At 49.2% G+C, this 15,426-nt stretch overlaps 3 non-coding genes and 1 pseudogene across 3 annotated transcripts; 2 read left to right on the top strand and 2 right to left on the bottom strand.

Moving 5' to 3' along the window:
• Positions 1–7,456: 7,456 nt before the first annotated feature.
• LOC139242082 (U1 spliceosomal RNA) lies at positions 7,457–7,616 on the top strand. Its single transcript, XR_011589104.1, has one exon. It is a non-coding gene; the product is annotated as a U1 spliceosomal RNA (small nuclear RNA).
• A 3,937-nt stretch (positions 7,617–11,553) lies between these two features.
• On the top strand, positions 11,554–11,717 carry LOC139242080 (U1 spliceosomal RNA). The gene has a single exon (XR_011589102.1). It is a non-coding gene; the product is annotated as a U1 spliceosomal RNA (small nuclear RNA).
• Positions 11,718–13,325: 1,608 nt separating this feature from the next.
• Positions 13,326–13,528, bottom strand: LOC139242083 (U2 spliceosomal RNA; annotated as a pseudogene).
• A 1,232-nt stretch (positions 13,529–14,760) lies between these two features.
• LOC139242081 (U1 spliceosomal RNA) lies at positions 14,761–14,924 on the bottom strand. The gene has a single exon (XR_011589103.1). It is a non-coding gene; the product is annotated as a U1 spliceosomal RNA (small nuclear RNA).
• Positions 14,925–15,426: the final 502 nt, after the last annotated feature.

Genomic DNA, 15,426 nt, shown 5'->3' with positions numbered 1-15,426 from the left:
ACAGGATCGGTCCAAGTCAGCATGGATTTATGAAAGGGAAATCATGTTTGACAAATCTTAAGAATTTTTTTGAAGATGTAACTAGTAGAGTGGACAAGGGAGAGCCAGTGGATGTGGTCTATTTGGACTTTCAAAAAGCTTTTGACAAGGTCCCATTGGTGTGCAAAATCAAAGCACATGGTATTGGGGGTAATATACTGATGTGGAGAAAGAACTGGTTGGCAGACAGGAAGCAGAGAGTTGCGATAAACGGGTCATTTTCAGAATGGCAGGCAGTGACTAGTGGAGTGCCGCAGGGTTCAGTGCTGGGACCCCAGCTCTTTACAATATACATTAATGATTTGGATGAAGGAATTGAGTGTAATATCACCATGTTTGCAGATGACACGAAACTGGGTGGCGGTGTGAGCTGTGAGGGGGATGCTAAGAGGCTGCAGGGTGACTTGGACAGGTTAGGTGAGTGGGCAAATGTATGGCAGATGCAGTATAATGTGGATAAATGTGAGGTTATCCACTTTGGGGGCAAAAACACAAAGGCAGAATATTATCTGAATGGTGACAGATTAGGAAAAAGGGAGGTGCAACGAGACCTGGGTGTCATGGTTCATCAGTCATTGAAAGTTGGCATACAGGTGCAGCAGGCAGTGAAGAAGGTAAATGGTATGTTGGCCTTCATAGCTAGGGGATTTGAGTATAGGAGCAAGGAGGTCTTACTGCAGTTGTACAGGGCCTTGATGAGGCCTCACCTGGAATATTGTGTTCAATTTTGGTCTCCTAATCTGAGGAAGGATGTTCTTGCTGTTGAGGGAGTGCAGCGAAGATTCACCAGACTGATTCCCGGGATGGCTGGACTGACATATGAGGAGTGACTGGATCGACTGGGCCTTTATACATTGGAGTTTAGAAGGATGAGAGGGGATCTCATGGAAACATACAAGATTCTGACGGGACGGGACAGGTTAGATGTGGGTAGATTGTTCCCGATATTGGGGAAATCCAGAACCAGGGGACACAGTCTTAGGATAAGGGGTAGGCCATTTAGGACTGAGATGAGGAGAAACTTCTTCACTCAGAGAGTTGTTAACCTGTGGAATACTCTGTCGCAGAGAGTTGTTGATGCCAGTTCATTGGATATAGTCAAGAGGGAGTTAGATATGGCCCTTATGGCTAAAGGGATCAAGGGGTATGGAAAGAAAACAGGAAATGGGGTACTGAGGGAATGATCAGCCATGATCTTATCGAATGGCGGTGCAGGCTCGAAGGGCCGAATGGCCTACTCCTGCACCTATTTTCTATGTTTCTATGTGTGCGCAATACGAGAACCGCAGTCCCTGTCACAGGTGGGACAGATAGTCGTTGAAGGAAAGGGTGGGTGGGGAGCCTGGTTTGCCGCACGCTCCTTCTGCTACCTGCGCTTGATTTCTGCATGCTCTCGGCAATGAGACTCGAGGTGCTCAGCGCCCTCCCGGATGCACTTCCTCCACTTAGGGCAGTCTTTGGCCAGGGATTCCCAGGTGTCGGTGGCGATGTTGCACTGTACACGACAGGTAACCAGGTATAAAAGGGAGCTCACCATGCTGTACCCTCACTCAGGAGCTGTAATAAATGGACTAAGGTCACCACAGTTCAAGTACAACACCTTACCTCGTGGACTCATTGCTAGAGTGCTCACAGACACAATAGTTTCAAGGAGTGACACATGTAATGTCATTTGTTGAATGTACTACAATGTATCCCGAATTGTACTTGAACTGAAAAGCAAGGAAATGTATTGAACGGAACTGCCGTCAGCACCCTAATGTAGTGTATGGGATTGCTGACCGCAGCGAAATGTACTGAACTGCTTTTGAATGTACTGTATAAATTTTTATATGAATAAAGTATATTTTGAAATGAAAAAAAACAATAGTTTCAAGGACACCCTCAAAACCTCCTTGATAAAATGCAACATCGCCACTGACACCTGGGAATCCCTGGCCAAAGACTGCCCTAAGTGGAGGAAGTGCATCCGGGAGAGCACTGAGCACCTGAGGCTTTACCTGAAAGAGAGTGCTGGCTCTTTTCATGCATTGCTGTTCAAAGGCTATCGCTTCTCGGCGTTTTGGCTAAGATCAAGTGTAGTATCTATTGATTGGGCATTGGGTACTCAAGAGTGATTACAAAGGTTGGAGAACCGTAAAACCCCTCTGCGATTCCCCGATGCACTGATGGAAAACAATCAAGACAAACATCAAGAGGTTCTTCATCGCCAAAGGTGTTCAGGAGGCAAGAGGGAGACAGAGGGAATTGTCCCAACTCCAGAAGAGCATGCAAAACCTGCTCCTGCTGCAGTCAATGGGGGTCGATGTCGCGGAGGAACTCGAAGAGGTGAAGGGCCAGCAAGCCTCGCTCTTTACCTCAGAGTCCTCCAAGATTATCTTCCTCTCCAGAGTCTGCTCCGTCGAGCAGGATGAGACGTGCTCGCGTTTCTTCTTCCAAAAGGTACACAGGGGGAGCTCTGTGATCACCAGCCTAAAGGAAGAAGACGGTTCTGTGACGTTTTCGCAGCCTGACATGCTGAGGATCAGCAAATCCTTCGATGCCAGGCTGTACGACGTCAAGCCCACAGACCGCGCGGCCTCCCAGTCTTTCCTGTCGTCTATCACGGAGGTCCTAAACGACAGTGAGCAGGAGAGTCTGGACCACCCGCTAACTCTGGACGAGCTGACAAAGACCGTCCGGTCCCTTGCGACGATTAAAACTCCCGGAAGCGACGGCTTACCGGTCGAGTTGTATTCGGCTCTGTGGGACTGGATGGGCCCAGACCGGCTGGAAGTGTACGGGGGTATGCTTCTGGCCGGCAGTATGTCAGAATCAATGAGGAAAGGCATCATCACCCTCATCTACAAGCAGAAGGGGGAGAGGGAGGAAATCAAAAACTGGCGGCCCATTTCGCTGCTCAATGTGGACTACAAGATCCTGTCAAAGGTCATCGCCAACAGGGTCAAGTCTGCTGTTGAGCTGGTGATTCACCCGGACCAGACCTGCGCTGTCCCCGGCAGGAAGATCTCTGATAGCCTGGCGCTACTCAGGGATACGATCGCCTACGTGCGGGACAGGAGGGTGGACACCTGCTTAATCAGCTTAGACCAGGAGAAGGCCTTTGACAGGATATCGCACACGTACCTGATGGACGTGCTCTCCAAAATGGGGTTTGGGGAGGGTATCCGCAATTGGATCCAACTGCTCTACACAGACATCAGTCGTGCAGTTCTAATCAACGGGTGGGAAACTCAAAGCTTTCCGATCAGATCTGGAGTCAGGCAAGGCTGTCCTCTCTCGTCTCTCTTGTTTGTGTGTTGTATCGAGTCCTTTGCCGGGTCCATCAGGAAGGATGCGGGCATTAGAGGGGTGACGATCCCAGGCAGCAGAGGTGCTCAGGTCAAGACCTCCCTGTACATGGACGACATCGCCATCTTTTGCTCGGATCCGCAGTCGGTCCACAGATTGCTCACAATCTGCGACCAGTTTGAACTGGCCTCGGGAGCAAAGGTCAATCGCAGCAAGAGCGAGGCCATGCTCTTTGGTCACGGGATAGACCAAGCCTCCATTCCCTTTTCCAAGTTTCGGCAAGACCAAAGAGTTTCTTTGACTGAGTTGATGGCCCTCCAGCAGCAGGTGATGTCAGTCTCGGTGTGTGTCCCTGGGAACAGCCCGTAGAGCACAGAGTCCTGTGTTACGGAGCTACTTGGGATGAACCTCGACAGCAACCACTGCATCTCTTTCCAGACCTGCCTTGCGAAGGCGCAATGCTGAAGGAGATGGGTGACAGTCTCGTCCGCTCCACAACCGACTCGGGGGCACCGTGCCGTGTTGCTGAGGCGCTGGCTGTGCAGGAACGCTCTGACGGGTAGGGCCCTCCTCACCGCCAACCAAGCTACATCTTGGTGCTTGTGTGAAAGCTCTGGCGATGAGACGTTCTGCCAAACGAGTTCGACAGTCCGCTCAGTGAACACCCGACAGGGTCCACCCTCTCCTTCTTTCGTAGGGCGTCCAGGACCTTACGTGCTGACCACTGTTTTATGGCTTTGTGGTCAAAGGGTTTTTTTTGTGAAAAACCTTTCCATGAAGGACAGGTGGACAGGCATGGTCCAGCTGGTGGGGCGTTTCGCGGCAGCGTGGCCAGACCCATCCTTCGCAACACCGGGGACAGGTAGAACCTCAGCACGTAGTGACACTTGGTGTTTGTGTACCGGGGGTCTGTGCACAGCTTGATGCAGCCGCACACAAAGGTGGCCCTCAGGATGAGGGCCACGTTCGGAACATCCTTTCCTCCACTGTCCAGAGATTTGTACATTGTGTCTCTGCGGACACGGTCCATTTTGGACCTCCAGACAAAGTGGAAGACGGCCCGGGTGACTGCCGCGGCACAGGAGCGAGAGATGGGCCAGACCTGTGCCACGTGCAGCAACCCCGAGAGCAGCTCACTCCTGATGACCAGGTTCTTTCCTGCCATGGAGAGGAAGCGCAGCTTCCACCATCCCAGTTTTTGCTTCACTTTGGCGATACGCTCTTCCCAGTTTTTGGCGCACACCCCGTCCGCTCCGAACCATATTCCCAACACCTTCAGGTAATCTGGCTTAACGGTGAAGGGAATGGAGGCTCGCTCTTGCTGCGATTGACCTTTGCTCCCGAGGCCAGTTCAAACTGGTCGCAGATTGTGAGCAATCTGCAGATCCGAGCAAAAGATGGCTACGTCGTCCATGTATAGGGAGGTCTTGACCTGAGCACCTCCGCTGCCTGGGATCGTCACCCCTCTAATGCCCGCATCCTTCCTGATGGACCCGGCAAAGGGCTCGATACAACACACAAACAAGACAGACGAGAGAGGACAGCCTTGCCTGACTCCAGATCTGATCGGAAAGTTTTCAGTTTCCCACCCATTGATTAGAACTGCACGACTGATGTCTCTGTAGAGCAGTTGGATCCAATTGCGGACACCCTCCCCAAACCCCATTTTGGAGAGCACGTCCATCAGGTATGTGTGCGATATCCTGTCAAAGGCCTTCTCCTGGTCTAAGCTGATTAAGCAGGTGTCTACCCTCCTGTCCCGCACGTAGGCGATCGTATCTCTGAGTAGCGCCAGGCTATCAGAGATCTTCCTGCCGGGGACAGCGCAGGTCTGGTCCAGGTGAATCACCAGCTCAACAGCAGACTTGACCCGGTTGGCGATGACCTTTGACAGGATCTTGTAGTCCACATTGAGCAGCGAAATGGGCCGCCAGTTTTTGATTTCCTCCCTCTCCCCCTTCTGCTTGTAGATGAGGGTGATGATGCCTTTCCTCATTGATTCTGACATACTACCAGCCAGAAGCATACCCCCGTACACTTCCAGCCGGTCTGGGCCCATCCAGTCCCACAGAGCGAATACAACTCGATCAGTAAGCCGTCGCTTCCGGGAGTTTTATTCGTCTCGAAGGACCGGACGGTCTTTGTCATCTCGTCCAGAGTTAGCGGGTGGTCCAGACTCTCTCACTTGTTGTCGTCTAAGACCTCCGAAATAGACGACAGGAACGACTGGGAGGCCGCGCGGTCTGTGGGCTTGACGTCATACAGCCTGGCATAGAAGGATTTGCTGATCCTCAGCATGTCAGGCTGCGAAGACGTCACAGAACCGTCTTCTTCCTTTAGGCTGGTGATCACAGAGCTCACCCTGTTACCTTTTGGAAGAAGAAGCGCGAACACGTCTCATCCTGCTCGACGGAGCAGACTCTGGAGAGGAAGATAATCTTGGAGGACTCTGAGGTAAAGAGCGAGGCTTGCTGACCCTTCACCTCTTCGAGTTCCTCCGTGACATCGACCCCCATCGACTGCAGCAGGAGCAGGTTTTGCATGCTCTTCTGGAGTTGGGACAATTCCCTCTGTCTCCCTCTCGCCTCCTGGACACCTTTGAGGATGAAGAACCTCTTGATGTTCGTCTTGATTGTTTCCCACCAGTGCATCGGGGAATCGCAGAGGGGTTTTACGGTTCTCCAACCTTTGTAATCCCTCTTGAGTTCCTCCACGTTTTCTATGTCTCAATGCGCTTTACAGCCAATAAAGTACTTTTGGAGTGAAGTCACTGTTGTAATGTGGGAAACACGGCAGCCAATCTGCACACAGCAAACTCCCACAAACAGCAATGTGATAATGACCAGATAATCTGTTTTTGTCATGTTGATTAAGGAATAAATATTGACCAGGACACTGTGGGGCTGCCATGCAGACTTTGCAATTCATAAAAAAGTATACAAAGTAAGTGAGAGAAATTGCTGGGTTCCAGTTTTTAATATGAATGGTTACATGCTGGGCCAGAGCATGCGGCCAACTCTTTTCACTCTTTCAGTGATGAGTATTTTTCCTTCAAGTATTATCCAAATGAACTTTTCCACATTACTATTCAATGTGCTTCCACCACCTTTTCACATAGCTCACAACAATTTGCTGCATAATGTTGTTTTACCTTCAGTCGCTTCAGGTCGGGGAGCGGACATCCTCCTGTTGCCTCTCGTTCTTTGGCAAATTTTCTTCAATCTCTGTCCCCTGGTTAATGACCTTCTGACACTGGAAAAAGTTTATCCTTATTTACTGATCAATGTGTCATTTATATAGCGCCTTTAACGTAGTAAAACATTCCAAGGCACTTCACAGGAGTGTTATCAAACAAAACTTGACACCGAGCCACATAAGGAGGTGTGAGGACAGATGACCTAAAGTTTGGTCAAAGAGCGTCTTAAAGGAGCGTCTTAAAGGAGCAGATGTTTTGGGGGGAATTCCAGTGTTTCGGGCCAAGGCAGCTGAAAGCACGCCCGCTGATAGCGGCTCTGCAAAAAATTGGAGCCCCACTTCAAGAAAAGGTGGAGTGAGATGGGTTATGGGAAATTGGTGAAATGGTTCCACCGCAGGGGGTGAATGTCACAGGTCTTAGTCCTGGGGAATGCCTTGGGACGTTTCACTGCGTTAAAGGCGCTATATAAATACAAGTTTTTGTTGTTGCTGTTGTTGTGACGAAGACTCCCGGCCACAAGCTCACACCTCCCTATTGATCTTCCCCTGTGCAAAACTGGAACATTGCTTTTTCAAACACGTCAGATTCTGAATTAGTTTTCATGTGAAGATTTGACAAACATTTACTTCACAGGCAATAAATATACATCGCGATTATATTTGCGGAAAACTTTCCCTGGCCCGAAGGCATGTTACTGAGGGAGCTTTGATTTCCTTTTAAGGGCAATATGCAAATAAGGACGGTATCTTCTGTGTTACTGCAGTGTTTTCACAAGGGATATATCATTAGACATTGGAATATTTTAGCAGAATGGACATGTCAAAGCAGCAGCACTTTGTGAAAAGGGACATTGTGATTTTTAGACATGAGTCGCTGAGACATTAAGAGGCAGCAGATGATGTCGGGAGGCAGTGTGTGCGAAAATTAAGCATAAACCATGCAGGGGATTAACCATGATCAAGAAGATGGTGTTCCCAGGTTATATTGCACTTCCTCGTGTGCCATTGCCTGCGATGTTCCCAAATGAAAATGCGGGATCCTCGACTGCAGAATTTGTGGTAGTGGGGGAGTGCGTTCGCGATCTCCCCTGATTTATGCAATTACTGTCAGAATTATAAATATATGCCTTTGTTAATTCAATGTTTGTTGATCAATGTCACGGTATACTTTCATTTTTACAGAGGGAGTGATTCAAAATGGCCAGTACCCTGCAAAGCTTCGTTGACCGTTAAGAGGCCATCACAGAACTCTCGGAGTCGAGGCAACAACAGGCTTCCTCCATTCCGAGCGACTGCCGATCATGAGGATGCACAGAAAATCCAACATGGGGCGAGGGAGAAGCTCTGATACAGACACAATCCAACAGGGGGAGTCAGTCTGCCGTTTAAAGTAACAACACTCAATCACATTTCAGTGGCTCAAATGTCTCCCTTAATGATTAATGTGCAAAGTTAAACAACATGGGATTGGGGGGTGTGTGCTGACATGGATTGAGAACTGGTTGGCAGACAGGAAGCAAAGAGCAGGAGTAAATGGGTAATTTTCAGAATGGCAGGCAGTGACTAGTGCGCTACCGCAAGGTTCTGTGCTGGGCCCCCAGCTGTTTACATTGTACATTCATGATTTAGACGAGGGGATTAAATGTAGTATCTCCAAATTTGCCGATGAAACGAAGTTGGGTGGCAGTGTCAGCTGCGAGGAGGATGCTATGAGGCTGCAGAGTGACTTGGATAGGTTAGGTGACTGGGCAAATGCATGGCAGATGAAGTATAATGTGGATAAATGTGAGGTCATCCACTTTGGTGGTAAAAACACAGAGACACACTATTATCTGAATGGTGACAGATTAGGAAAAGGGGAGGTGCAACGAGACCTGAGTGTCATGGTACATCAGTCATTGAAGGTTGGCATGCAGGAACAGCAGGCGGTTAAGAAAGCAAATGGCATGTTGGCCTTCATAGCGAGGGGGTTTGAGGGGGTTTTAAATTCGTAGCCAATCTTTCCAATTCTTTGTCAAATCACAAACGCCAGAGGTCACCTTGCACACATCAAGGATCACTCTGCGCCAATGCTCTTAGCCAAAAGGCCGAGAGCCACTGCACCGTTCCTGGAAGTAACTGCAATACCAGGTTCGTGCCATGGAGGTGGATGGGTCAGGCCCCCCACACACCTCCTATTTCACGATGTGTTGCTACAGTTGTACAGGGCCTTGGTGAGGCCACACCTGGAGTATTGTGTACAGTTTTGGTCTCCTAACTTGAGGAAGGACATTCTTGCTATTCAGGGAGTGCAGCGAAGGTTCACCAGACTGATTCCCGGGATGGTGGGACTGACCTATCAAGAAAGACTGAATCAACTGGGCTTATATTCACTGGAGTTCAGAAGAATGAGAGGGGACCGCATAGAAACGTTTAAAATTCTGATGGGTTCAGACAGGTTCGATGCAGGAAGAATGTTCCCAATGTTGGGGAAGTCCAGAACCAGGGGTCACAGTCCAAGGATAAGGGCTAAGCCATTTGGGACCGAGATGAGGAGAAACTTCTTCACCCAGAGAGTGGTGAACCTGTGGCATTCTCTACCACAGAAAGTTGTTGAGGCCAATTCACTAAATATATCCAATCAGATCTGGAGTCAGGCAAGTCTGTCCTCTCTCATCTGTCTTGTTTGTGTGTTGTATCGAGCCCTTTGCCAAGTCCATCAGGAAGGATGCGGGCATTAGAGGGGTGACGATCCCAGGCAGCGGAGGCGCTCAGGTCAAGACCTCCCTGTACATGGACCACGTCGCCGTCTTTTGCTCGGATCCGCAGTCGGTCCGCAGATTGCTCTCAATCTGCGACCAGTTTGAACTGGCCTCAGGAGCAAAGGTCAATCGCACCAAGAGCGAGGCCATGCTCTTTGGCCACTGGACCGACCGAGCCTCCATTCCCTTCACCGTCAAGCCAGATTTCCTGAAGGTGCTGGGAATATGGTTCGGAGCGGACGGGGCGTGCGCCAAAAACTGGGACGAGCGTATCGCCAAGGTCAGACAGAAACTGGCATTTTGGGAGCAGCGCTACCATTCCATCACAGGCAAGAACCTGGTCATCAGGAGTGAGGTGCTCTCGGTGTTGCTGTACGTGGCACAGGTTTGGCCCATCTCACACTCCTGCGCCGCGGCAGTCACCCGGGCCGTCTTCCACTTTGTCTGGAGGTCCAAAATGGACCGTGTCCGCAGAGACACGATGTACAAATCTCTGGACAGTGGAGGAAAGGATGTTCCGAACGTGGCCCTCATCCTGATGGCCACCTTTGTGTGCGGCTGCATCAAGCTATGCACAGCCCCCCAGTACGCAAACACCAAGTGTCACTACGTGCTAAAGTTCTACCTGTCCCCATTGTTGAGAAGGATGGGTCTGGCCACGCTGCCGCGAAACGCCCCCACCAGCTGGACCATGCCTGTCCACCTGTCCTTCGTGGGAAAGTTTTTCAAAAGAAACCCCTTTGACCACAAGGCCATAAAACAGTGGTCAGCACGTAAGGTCCTGGATGCCCTACGAAAGAAGGAGAGGGTGGACCCTGTCGGGTGGTTCCCTGAGCGGACTGTCGAACTCGTTTGGCAGAACGTCTCATCGTCAGAGCTTTCACACAAGCACCAAGACGTAGCTTGGTTGGCGGTGAGGAGGGCCCTACCTGTCAGAGCGTTCATGCAAAGCCGACGCCTCAACAGCACGGCACGGTGCCCCCGGGCCGGCTGCGGGGCGGACGAGACTGTCACCCATCTCCTTCAGGATTGCGCCTTTGCGACGCAGGTCTGGAAAGAGATGCAGTGGTTGCTGTCGAGGTTCATCCCGAGCAGCTCCGTAACACAGGACTCTGTGCTCTACGGGCTGTTCCCAGGGACACACACCGAGACAGACATCACCTGCTGCTGAAGGGCCATCAACCCGGTCAAAGACGCTCTTTGGTCTTGCCGAAACTTGCTGGTTTTCCAGAGCAAGGAGATGTCCACGTCTGCGTGTTGCAGACTGGCGCAATCCAAGATCCAGGAATACGTGCTGAGGGACGCACTAAAAATTGGTGCAGTCGCCGCAAAGGCACGGTGGGGAAGGGCCACAGTTTAAAGCCCTTCCGCCACGGTCAACCCAGGGGATGGAATCTGTACAAACCCCCCTCGGGCTGCATTTGTAATTTACTTTTTGTGTACATTGAGCACCAAATCTGTAAACACCAATGTCGTGCCATGTACAATGCAAGGTGTGTTACGAAATGCATGTTTGAAAAGAAAAATGTAAATGTACCGTCACCCATTCCGGGCACTGTATTGTGACACATGAAACGTAATTTGTGTGAATGTACCACAATGTATCCCGTTTATTGGACCGAATTGCACTTGAACTGAAAAACAAGAAATGTAACGAACGGAACTGCCGTCAGCACCCAGATGTATTGTATGGGATTGCTGACCGCAGCGAAATGTACTGAAATGCCATTGAATGTACTGTACAGATTTTTTTATGAATAAAGTATATTTTGAAATTTTAAAAAATGCCTTGGGACGTTTCACTGCGTTCAAGGCGCTATATAAATACAAGTTTTTGTTGTTGCTGTTGTTGTGACGAAGACTCCCGGCCACATGCTCACACCTCCCTATTGATCTTCCCCTGTGCAAAACTGGAACATTGCTTTTTCAAACACGTCAGATTCTGAATTAGTTTTCACATGAAAATTTGACAAACATTTACTTCACAGGCAATAAATATACATCGCGATTCTTTTTGCGGAAAACTTTCCCTGGCCCGAAGGCATGTGACTGAGGGAGCTTTGATTTCCTTTTAAGGGTAATATGCAAATAAGGACGGCATCTTCTGTGTTACTGCAGTGTTTTCACAAGGTATATATCATTTGACATTGCAATATTTTAGCAGAATGGACATGTCAAAGCAGCAGCACTTTGTGAAAAGGGACATTGTGATTTTTTATACATGAGTCGTTGAGACGTTAAGAGGCAGCGAATGATGTCGGGAGGCAGTTGTGTGCGAACAACAAGCATACTTACCTGGCAGGGGAGTAACCATGATCAAGAAGGTGGTTTTCCCAGGACGAGGCTAGCCCATTGCACTTCGGGTGTGCTGACGCCTGCGATGTCCCCAAATGCGGGATACTCGACTGCAAAATTTGTGGTAGTGGGGGACTGCGTTCGCGCTCTCCCCTGGCTTTGCAATTAATATTAGAATTAGTAACATATGCATTTGTAACTTCAATATTTATTCATCATTCTCAACCTAGACTTCAATTACAGCAGCAATACTTTATTTACAACAGAGGCATTGATAAAAATGGCCACTAACTCTGCGAAGCACATGAGACGTTAAGAGTCCATCACAAAACTCTCGGCTTCCTCCATTCCGACGAACTGCCGCATATCATCATGCACAGACAATCCAACAGGGGACGACGGACAACTCGTGTGTAACTGTGCTGTCATACACACACAATCCAACAGGGGGACCATATTTCAGTCTGCAGCTTTCAGAAATCACATTTCACTGCCGAAAATGTCTCCCTTGGATCTCGGGGACCACAATTCGACACAGTACGGAAGCTATGGTCTCAGCAGAACATCACGCACTTTCACTTGCTTTAGCCACATCGTTCATTCAGCTTTCTTCACTGCTACTTTGGACAAATTGCTTGGGCATTTTCAGCATTAAATCAAGTCCAACCCACAAATCTCTTTCAATTCATCTGTCGCTATCTTAGCACACTTATTTTGGATCAGGTCGCTGATTGGCGCGTGGGCACACACAGCAGGAGCGACGAGTTCGGGGCGAAGGAGCGGGAAGAGACTGGAGGGACGTGATCGGGGACCAGGAGAGGCCTGAGTTCAGGGACCCAGGGACAGCACGGGGCCAGCCCACGCTGCGATATAAAAAGGGAGGGAGGGACAGAGAAAGTGGGTCATTGTAGACCGCTTAGCCTGACATCAGTGGTGGGGAAAATGTTGCACTCATTTATTAAGGATGAAATAGCAGCGCATTTGGAAAGCAGTGACAGGATCGGTCCAAGTCAGCACGGATTTAGGAAAGGGAAATCATGCTTGACAAATCTTATGGAACTTTTTGAGGATGTAACTAGTAGAGTGGACAAGGCAGAACCAGTGGATGTGGTGTATTTGGACTTTCAAAAGGCTTTTGACAAGGTCCCATTGGTGTGTAAAATCAAAGCACGTGGTATTGGGGGTAATGTACTGACGTGGATAGACGACTGGTTGGCAGAGAGTCGGGATAAACGGGTCCTTTTCAGAATGGCAGGCAGTGACTAGTGGAGTGCCGCAGGGCTCAGTGCTGGGACCCCAGCTCTTTACAATATACATTAATGATTTGGATGAAGGAATTGAGTGCAATATCTACGAGTTTGCAGATGACACTAAACTGGGTGGTGGTGTGAGCTGTGAGGGGGACGCTAAGAGGCTGCAGGGTGACTTGGACAGGTTCGGTGAGTGGGCAAATGCATGGCAGATGCAGTATAATGTGGATAAATGTGAGCTTATCCACTTTGGGGGCAAAAACACGAAGGCAGAATATTATCTGAATGGTGACAGATTAGGAAAAAGGGAGGTGCAACGAGACCTGGGTGTCATGGTTCTTTAGTCATTGAACGTTGGCATACAGGTGCAGCAGGCGGTAAAGAAGGCAAATTTTTTTTTTTTGGAAATTCATATCCAATCATTGCAATTCTTTGTCAAATCACAAACGCCAGAGGTCACCTTGGGCCCATTCAAGGATCACTCTGCGCCAATGCTCTTAGCCAAAAGGCCTAGAGCCACTGCACCACTCCTGGAAGTACTGCAATACCAGGTTCGTGCCATGGAGGTGGATGGGTCAAGCCACCCCACCCAACTCCTATTTCTAAAAAAGCAAGCAAATACCTTCCTGATCCAGGGAGAACCACCTTGGGGTTATGGTGGTTACTCCCCTGTCAGGTCAGTTACGCATGATCTTAGCCAAAAGGCCGAGAAGCGAGGTCTTACTGCAGTTCTGCAGGGCCTTGGCGAGGCCTCACCTGGAATATTGTGTTCAATTTTGGTCTCCTAATCTGAGGAAGAATGTTCTTGCTATTGAGGGAGTGCAGCGAAGATTCACCAGACTGATTCCCGGGATGGCAGGATTGACATATGAGGAGAGACTGGATCGACTGGGTCTTTTTACATTGGAGTTCAGAAGGATGAGAGGGGATCTCATAGAAACATACAAGATTCTGACGGGACGGGACAGGGTAGATTGTTCCCAATGTTGGGGAAATCCAGAACCAGGGGACACAGTCTTAGGATGAGGGGTAGGCCATTTAGGACTGAGATGAGGAAAAACTTCTTCACTCAGAGAGTTGTTAACCTGTGGAATACTCTGTCGCAGAGAGTTGTTGATGCCAGTTCATTGGATATAGTCAAGAGGGAGTTAGATATGGCCCTTATGGCTAAAGGATCAAGGGGTATGGAGAGAAAACAGGAAAGGGATACTGAGGGAATGATCAGCCATGATCTTATCGAATGGTGGTGCAGGCTCGAAGAGCCGAATGGCCTACTCCTGCACCTATTTTCTATGTGTGCGCAATACGAGAACCACAGTCCCTGTCACAGGGTGGGTGGGGAGCCTGGTTTGCCACACGCTCCTTCTGCTACCTGCGCTTGATTTCTGCATTGCTCTCGGCAATGAGCTCCTGCTGCAGTCAATGGGACTTGATTTAATGCTGAAAATGCCCAAGCAATTTGTCCAAAGTAGCAGTGAAGAAAGTTGAATGAACTATGTGGCTAAAGCAAGTGAAAGTGCGTGATGCTGACAGTGCGTGATGTTCTGCTGAGACCACAGTTTCCGTACTGTGTCGAATTGTGGTCCCCGAGATCCAAGGGAGACATTTTCGGCAGTGAAATGTGATTTCTTGAAGCTGCAGACTGAAATATTGTCCCACTGTTGGATTGTGTGTGTATGACAGCACAGTTACACACGAGTTGTCCGTCGTCCCCTGTTGGATTGTCTGTGCAGGATGATATGCGGCAGTTCGTCGGAATGGAGGAAGCCGAGAGTTTTGTGATGGCCTCTTAACGTCTCATATGCTTCGCAGAGTTAGTGGCCATTTTTATCAATGCCTCTGTTGTAAATAAAGTATTGCTGCTGTAATTGAAGTCTAGGTTGAGAATGATGAATAAATATTGAAGTTACAAATGCATATGTTACTAATTCTAATATTAACTGTAAAGCCAGGGGAGAGCGCGAACGCAGTCCCCCACTACCACAAATTTTACAGTCCAATATCCCGCATTTGGGGACATCGCAGACGTCAGCACACCCGAAGTGCAATGGGCTAGCCTCGTCCTGGGAGAACCACCTTCGTGATCATGGTTACTCCCCTGCCAGGTAAGTATGATTGATTTTCGCACACAACTGCCTCCCGACATCATCCGCTGCCTCTTAACGTCTCAACGACTCATGTATAAAAAATCACAATGTCCCTTTTCACAAAGTGCTGCTGCTTTGACATATCCATTCTGCTAAAATATTGCAATGTCAAATGATATATACCTTGTGAAAACACTGTAGTAACACAGAAGATGCCGTCCTTATTTGCATATTGCCCTTAAAAGGAAATCAAAGCTCCCTCAGTCACATGCCTTCGGGCCAGGGAAAGTTTTCCGCAAAAAGAATCGCGATGTATATTTATTGCCTGTGAAGTAAATGTTTGTCAAATCTTCATGTGAAAAGAGGGATGACGATCCCAGGCAGCGGAGGTGCTCAGGTCAAGACCTCCCCATACATGGACGACGTAGCCATCTTTTGCTCGGATCCGCAGATTGCTCACAATCTGCGACCAGTTTGAACTGGCCTCGGGAGCAAAGGTCAATCGCAGCAAGAGCGAGCCTCCATTCC

This window comes from Pristiophorus japonicus, unplaced genomic scaffold (assembly GCF_044704955.1).
Source record: "Pristiophorus japonicus isolate sPriJap1 unplaced genomic scaffold, sPriJap1.hap1 HAP1_SCAFFOLD_1207, whole genome shotgun sequence".
Lineage (NCBI taxonomy): Eukaryota > Metazoa > Chordata > Chondrichthyes > Pristiophoridae > Pristiophorus > Pristiophorus japonicus.
The sequence above is the reverse complement of the archived record's forward strand: the minus strand, read 5'-3'. Positions and strand labels throughout refer to the sequence as shown.